This window comes from Labrus bergylta, chromosome 11 (genome assembly GCF_963930695.1).
Source record: "Labrus bergylta chromosome 11, fLabBer1.1, whole genome shotgun sequence".
NCBI classification, from domain to species: Eukaryota; Metazoa; Chordata; class Actinopteri; order Labriformes; family Labridae; genus Labrus; species Labrus bergylta.
Genome location: NC_089205.1, coordinates 25,571,744 through 25,579,878, shown reverse-complemented (window position 1 = coordinate 25,579,878; position 8,135 = coordinate 25,571,744). Strand labels below are relative to the sequence as shown.

Here is an 8,135-nt window from a genome sequence, read left to right as displayed (position 1 = left end):
TGACGACCCAGCTCGGCCGCTGCCATGATTTGCTGAGCAACTCGACACTGGCTTCAAAAAGATGCGTGTGTGGAGGAGGCAGCAGTAACAGAGACGGAGAGCGAGAAGTTACAATAACGGAGAGAGAGAGAGAGAGAGAGAGAGAGAGAGAGAGAGTGTGTACGCGCTTCACCACACAGGGACGTAACAAAAAAAAAGAAAAAAAAAAAGCTTTCAAACAAAAACACGAGGACTTGAAAACTTCCGAGGAGCAACACTCTTTACCACCTCCACTCGAGTTCAGACCAGAGGTCGGGGAGGGGGGAGAGTTGTCGCACCTTGGCCCCGAAAGTCTGCGCCGCTGCTCGGCTCTAGAAGAACTCTCCTTTTCCAAACCTCCGGCTGAGTTCATGTTCCTCCCGTCGCCTCGCACTTTGAGCCCGGGTTTAATGGAGGGCCCCGTAAGGATTTGCCTCCAGAAGAATGCGTCTTGCTGCTGATTCACCCGACGGCTCGCAGCTTTTGCCCTCCTGTAAGAGAGGTAAGGAGGGACGGGAGGGAGGCACAGGGGAGTCCCGGCTGGCTGGCTGGCTGGCTGGCTGGGGAGCGGGTTTGTAGAGGCTTCGGTTTGAACACCAGGCCAGCTTGGTTTCTCCGGATATAACAAAGAAAAGTGACGTTAACAGTAGAGTAGAGCTCCTGGGTAGTTTCTCAAACATTGGCGTGTTTTCTTAACTTTGCGTTGTGGTGGAAGTGGAGAGCAGCAGCGATACACTCCGTGTGTGTGTGCAGGCTGCGAAACGGGGGGCGCCCGTGTGCACAGAATAATATAAAGTGTAGGCTATATTCATGAATGAACACTCAACATTACACACTTTATCTGCGAATGAATGAATATAACTCTACATCATAACTTTTATACTTTACACTTCCTTCCTGATGTCCAGCAGACTGATTCAAAACAAAAGATTAGAGATGAAGTTTCAGATAGAAGCATACTGTGATTTACTTTGGACTTTGTTGACTTCTGGCCTCATCTATAAAAATACATATAGGCTAATCATATTAGATTTCAGATTGATATAGCCTTGAACTCCTCATATAGCCTCACACCGGAAAGCGTCTTTGTTTTTGCAGAAAAAAACAGCCCAAACAATCAGATGATTCTTTAGTGTTTATGTGTCATCTTTGTGCATTCTGCCACAGCTCAGCTCCGTTGTCTTTTTAGGTGAAGGAGACACAGTGAAAGGCATAAATATTTGTTTGGTAAACAGCCCTGAAAGGCAGTGACTCTCCTCTGAACATCCCAGATGGCCTGCAGCAGCCTGCTTCTCTTCTGCTTTGAAAGATGAAAGAACATTTTTTTTTTTTTTTTAGAAGATGGTAAATACATCCCTCCTTTGACACACATGCCGTCCCAGTCATAAAAGGTGAAAATAATCTGGGGGAGGAAACTGAAACATGACTTTGTGCTAAAGTTATACGTTTTTATTATGGATCCGCTCCGGGGGCCAACTTTCTGCCACAGTCACCACTGTGCAGAAACATGGTAGCTTAAACTAATATTTGAAAATAGTTTTTTTTCTCTCCCTGTCTCTCTCAAGACAGAGAGCCTTTTATTGTTTTAGATCCATCCCCTGAGGGGGTCATAAACGTTGGTTTGGTAAAGCCATGTTAGCTCTTACATTTGGCAAGTGCACAAAATGACTGCAGAGCATAAAAAAATAACTCCTCGCTTGCTTGACTGAAGGTGTCTTTGTACTGATTGGAAATCTGATTTGAACTGATTATAAGTTCTGTTTAAAGTTAAGAGAGGGGGCGCAAATAATAAAAAAACACACCAGGCCTTTTAAAAACTGAGTAAAGAGAAAAGTACCAGATGTTGCAAACAGGTAGTCTGATCAAGATCATCAAACACATTTGGTTTTATTCTGAAAACAGCTCAATTTCACACTCTTTTATTTACTTCCCTCTGTGTAAAACACTACAAAGTCTCACAGAAATGTTTGATTTGTCTCTGGTAGTCCTCACTAACAGCTCAGGAGAGAGTTTGCGAGTGTGTGTCTGAACTTATCTCTCTCTGCTCATGCTGTGTTGTGATTTGCACTGCTGCACATCAGGAACTTTGAGGATGACAACTCAAGAAGTTGTGCTTTTTTTGAGTCATAAATCTTTTTTTTGTGGGTCATTTTAACATAAATCCACCTTTTTTATAGCTAAAATATATTATATATATGCTTATTATTTTGTATTTATCTGTTAAGTGCCCTATAGGGAGATTTAAACGATGTGTTGTAAATGAAAATATACAATCAGGGCTGGTTTGTTGGAGGCCGTGAGGGAACAAACACGACCGGGTAAAAGTGATAGTAATGACGCCGCTGCAGGGACAAGTTCCTCATGTAATTTCCTCTCTCTGCTCTTCACCCCTATCACCAGAGCCTCACAGCGACTTTTGTTACATAGGGGTAACCCTCACACAAGTGAACACTTAAAAGTTATCAGGAACAAAGTCCTGAGTCCCTGTCGAAGGCATGACATCCAGTCAGTGGGACACACATGGCTGCTCCCAGATAAAACACTTTTCAAGTTCAAACACTTGCTCGTGCATTGTTGTGTCGGCGGGGGGACAAGAAGACACTTCCGATGCCTTTCAGATCCTTTCAGTGCTCTTTAATATCGCCTGAGCTTTTTTGACACAAGCAGAGAGAGAGATTTGCTCTTTGTGTTCGTGGTGGGACACTGAAGGCAGAAATCCTCCCTCAGGTACTCATACTGAGGCTTTATGAGGAGGACTTTTTTTTTAAATGTATTTTTTTGCTGTTTCCTTTAAGCTGCCACATTTAATCTTAATTTCCTCCATGATGATGTCCCACATATCTTTGAATGACCTTTCTCCCTTACTCTGACTTTAACATTGTCTGCTTCATTTTGGTTTGTCCTGACATTGGTTAACTTTTGCTGCTGGAAATATGAAAACATTGCATCATTTTAATAACTGAAAACCTCAAGCTACATCCCCAATAAGGACCTGTGGAGTATTTTTTAGTTTGACTGAGTTGTTGTTACAGAGTGAGTAACTATGTGATTGAATCCGACAACGACAGAGCCGCAGAGTCATTCACTTTCTTCTCACAGCCTGTTTTTTGGGTCTCGTAAGGAAATTAATAAACCATTAGTGGCCGGGTCTCTTATCAGACGGCCCCGAACAAAGCACAAGTATGCCATTAAGCGAGCAGGAATAATGTTTGAGCCATTAGTGTGCAGGCTAATGATAAACACATGTTGCTGTAGGAGAAGTATGTTAAGTGGCCGGTGGGCAATTTGAACGTAAGCATGTGTAATGATAGCAGCCCTGCTCTCATAATAATGGCTCTCTTGATTTTTGTTCTGATGCAGTATGCGACAATCACACAATCAAGTTCCCTCCAACAATGACACATGATTACTGCAGCTGAACGATCACCTGCGTCTCCATGGTTACGCTGAGGTTTTAATAAAGGTAAAACCAGGAAGTGTGGGTTGTGTTGGAGTTTAAATCCTTCATTTTTTTTTGCATTAAAAGAAGACACTTGTTGTTTTTACAATTTGTAGAAACAAACAGACAGTGACTCTACAAAAAGTTAACAAAAAAAAAAAAACAGCAAGCTTTGGGTCATTAATTAAAATCTCCATATCCAGCCTAAAGTGTAAGAATATGCTGCCCTTGTCTGTATCATCGTTGGTATTAAATGTTCTGGTATTGAACTGTTGGTTAAAAAAAAAGTTAATTAGAGACATAACTTCAATTGACACGCTCACTTTTTTATCATCAAAATCAAGAAAAAACAAGATCCGATAAATAAATTAAAGGGTGAGGTATTCCATTTTTATCTCTTTTATATCCATAATATGATAGTGAGCGTCTGGTGTATGAATCAATATTTATTCTGGGCACCTCCCTCGTTAGTCTGGTATCAGGCCGTACGGTTTGGCAGCAAACCTCTACATCAGTCCCAGAAGTGAATAGAAGTGAATTAAAGACCTAAATCAAAACATAATGTTGCTGTTATCTAATATTAACTCTGTGATCTATCATTTTATTTCTCCAAAGGATCCACCAAATGCAGACTAACAACATAGATATTAGCTGGCACCTTATTTGTCATTCTAATCATAATATTTTGACAGGTGAAATGAAGTCGTTCTCATTTTCTAAATCTCGGCTGGCTAATCCATTTCAGCTTCTTACGTTTAATAAAGGAGAATTTAGTGACTGTTGTTTAGTTGACGTTTGACCCTCCAAGCATCTATTCCCAAACTCCAACCTGCTCATGTTCTGAACTCTTGACACACAGCACTCCTCTTTCTCTCTCATTGCTCGGGGATTGAGTCATGCTGCAGCGTTTTTTATTCTGCGAGCTTCAGCTTCCATTTGTCAAGGACGGAGCCGCGGCTCAGGCCTCATTAGATGGACAGAGGGGAGGTGTGGGCAGCATGCCAAAAGAGCCCCCATGTTCAAGGAGCCCGGGGTGGGGGGGGTGGGGGGGGGGGCGCTGCTGATTGACAACACCCAGCAGCCATGAGCAGGGGGTCGATGGTAAAGATGGGCAGGTCAGAGAAAAGAGTTTGAGTTCCTGTGACTGTTGGGTTAGTGTGTGCAACCTGCAGCTGCAGCGCTAACAGTTTTACTTTCCACCCAACGTTTCCCTCCCTGAAATGTATTTGAAGAGAAAGCTGTGAGAGGAACGAGATAAATCGAAGTCGTGTTGAAGTAGCCATGAAGGAAAGCGCAGTAGCTGAAGGTGTCACTTGTGTTTATGTGAAGCTGTCATTAGCAGCACGTCTTATCTGCTCTGAGCTCACACTGTCATTATTTTAACTACACAACCCATGTGTTTCCCACTGGGACCCCCCCCCCCCCCCCTTCCCTGCTCCTCTCTCCCTGCTTCTTCCATGCCCCCTCCCCTCCTCTGACAGATGATCCAAACAGTCCGGCCGCCGACTCGCTTTACTATGCAAGCATGTTACTCCAGCAGGTTACAGATAGGCCGCATGCTTCCTCCGCTACACCTCCTCGGAAAAGTCAAAAGGTGCAGCCGATGTGTAGCCCCCCGACGATGTGTACGGCAAGCTTTCAACACATGGTCGGATTGAGTTTCTGAAAAAGATTCAGAACCTTGAAGGACCTGAAACTGGATAATGACTTTCGAGAGATTTAAGAAATGAAAATGAGAAACATCAGGGGCGTAATTGTCAAGACAAACAAACAGTTTTTTGGAGCAGCAGAAACAGATGTTCAGCCAGCCACCGAAATGCAGCGAGACCAAACTGTACAGGCAAGGAAGATACGCGGGGCGGGGGCAGGGGGGGGGGGGGATAGGTCTGCTTCTTCTCTGGAGCTCGTTTTGTTTTCTGCTAATGTAATGGAAATACAGCCTTCGCCTAAATATATACGTCTGTGTTCTCGATATGATAAGGGGAATGTAAACCGATACCACACACGACGCTTTGAGGAGAAACACACTGTCGCCGCGACGGGTACAGTTAATGAAAATAGTCCTGCAGCAGATTGTGAAGAGCGGTATGTGTGAGGCGGAGGGACGCTTTGATGGAGACCGTGATGTTTTTACTGTAGGAAAAGAACGATGTCCTGCACGCTCAGATCAAATGTTTTTGGAAGGGTAAAGACTACGACCGACTGCAAAATACTTTGTTGGTCCTGAAGCGTTTGAAGAAAAGTCTGTCGCCTGATGTTTCAAAGTTTTCTTCTTTCTGTACATGCATTTTTACAACGTGCTCGTAATCATTTGAGGGAACTGCTTTTTGGCTCGTGCATCTCTGTATGTGCCTTTAACATTATATGCAGAACGAGAGAGAACATAAAGTTCCCCCAAGAGGCTCGGACGTGGCTTTTTTGTTTTTTTACAACAATACTCTCATCTCGCCAACAACAACAACAAAACCTTTCTCATAATTGTCAAGCGAACACACGATGAGACCCCATTGTTCCGCAGCCTGTCCGGTGTAAGTTTGATTCCTCAGCCCATGGGGGAAGATTTCAGAGACTGAACTTCTGAACCGAACCCCTTGCTGACAGCTCTCGCAGCAAAGCATTTCAGAACATTCGAAGGGATTTTTTTTTTTTTGCATCCTCAGCGTCTTCCTGTTTGCTAGATTCATTTTCTCTTTCCGCCTTCCTGAAACTGACCCTACTAAATATGCCTGACTTAGTGCCGTCGCCTCAGCGCAGGGCCCCAAGAGTTGTTTTTTTTTTCTTCTTGAATCTGCGAGCGACCGCAACTTTCTATTTCAAATGTTGAACCAATAAGTCACATCTGACACGGGTTTTCTGCGAAACCAGAATGTGTGTGTGTGTGTGTGTGTGTGTGTGTGTGCTGTTGAAAACGCCAGCACAGGGATCAGCAAGACTATATTAAGGCAGAACTAGTGGCTGGCACTCCCCTCTGGCTGACAAACAGGCTACTTGTTTGAAGGGGCTGTTTTCCTCCCAGATCAGAGTGTCAGGCTGTGCGGGTACTGCTGCTGGGGCCTGTGGGTTGTGGCTGCCATTTTGGGCCTTCTGTGCTCCCAAGATGTAGACTCTTTAGGGAGCATTGGAACCCTTCATTTATAAAAGATATTCAGAGTGAGGAGAGAAATGTGAGTCCGAGGAATAAAAACATGCATTATTCAGTGAATGAGAACAGTCATTGTGCTCACTGTGGGATGTTTATCTGCTCTGTAAAAGATGCTAACTCATCTCTTGACTTAATAAATCACTGCCACGTCCTTGTCGGGCTTTTTCCACACAGAAGCAAACACAAACAAACCAACACTAAGAGTGCAGCTACCATACGCATGCTTTCTGTATGTTGTGCTGTTGTCATGAGGTCGTCTTTTTCTTGGCGACCATCCGAGTGCTACGTCACGTGCCAAAAGCTTTTCTCACCTCCAATCGCTTCAGCAGCAGCGAGCGGCGAGCAGCCCGGGCTCCAAACGCTGCTGGAGAGAGGTTTTTGAACATTCTGACCACGAGCCAGAAGTGGAAAACTCAGATGTTCTGTATGTTGATGTATCACCACCCGAGTTTGTTTTGTGATCGCTCCCATCGCCTCACAACAAGCAGCGTGAGTGTTACACGGCGAGACAGATAAACATTTAGACAAACTAAAATAAAGCTTTTACACACTCTGTTTGGGGACTTGTGTGTTTATCTTTGGGTCCTCAGACCTCGTTCGTAGGGAGCCGGTTTGTTTGTTTGGGATTTCTTGCAAGAGATTTGTGGAAATCGGTGAAGAAGACTAATTCTGTTCTAACCGTTTTACATGTGTTTGTTTTGGTTCGGCTGGCTGGCTGGCTGGCTGTGGAAGCAAAAGCTCTCTCAGCCCCCTGGTAATACACCGCCATCGCTCCGTTTATAGGTCAATTTATCATCGTGAGAAATGAAAACACTCTTGTGTACTTTTCTTTCTCACGCCTCTCCGATGACAAACAAAAGGCAAAAGCAAACCTTCTGAAAGGAACACAGTTTAGTTTTTAAATAACGCTCCAGCTGAGCTCCTTGTTAAAACACCCGCTCCTTTTTTTTTTGTGTTACATGTTTGGAATTACATTATTGAACGTATGTTTTAGTTTGAAAGTACTTTTTGGTCGCCGGCCAGCGACCTATCAGAGAGAGAGACTGAACAGAAACTGTTGTCTTGCGTCTTCGGGCCGCTTGTTGCTGTAGAGACGCAGGCAGTGATGGAATCCAGGAGGGCTGGGGAAGGGATGAGAGACTGCAGCGAGGGGGAGAAGGGGGAGGGAACAGCTGAATCAGAGCTCTGCATGCCTGAAGTTTCACAGCCCCCACACAGCAGCATTTAAAAAAAATCACTGATAGTAGTTTGACTCCCAATTGGAGAAACTTATCAAGTTAACTTTTTTTTTTTTTTCCTGCTTCAGCTGCATCAACCTGTTTTCCCATCATCTCTCTAATCAGGCCTGATGTTTGGGAATGTGAATCTGCGGCCTCCTCCTCTTCCCTCGGTGCCACGGCGGCACAATCCCAGCTCCCCTCTCTCGGCTGGCGTGATGAATCAGACTCTTGGCACATGTTGGAGATCAGTGTTATAACACACACCCTTAGGGCAAAGACAGCCCTCTTGTGCATTCCTCCTTTCCATCAGAATTAC

At 44.3% G+C, this 8,135-nt stretch overlaps 1 protein-coding gene across 2 annotated transcripts in view; it reads left to right on the top strand.

Annotated features, from left to right (window-relative positions):
• Positions 1–8,135, top strand: part of cdon (cell adhesion associated, oncogene regulated) — a 31,402-nt gene continuing 23,267 nt past the window's right edge. For both annotated transcript variants that reach the window (XM_020649233.3, XM_065960330.1), the window contains exon 1: positions 1–520. The gene's annotated coding sequence lies outside the window, so the exon portion shown is untranslated. The remainder of the gene's footprint in view (positions 521–8,135) is intronic.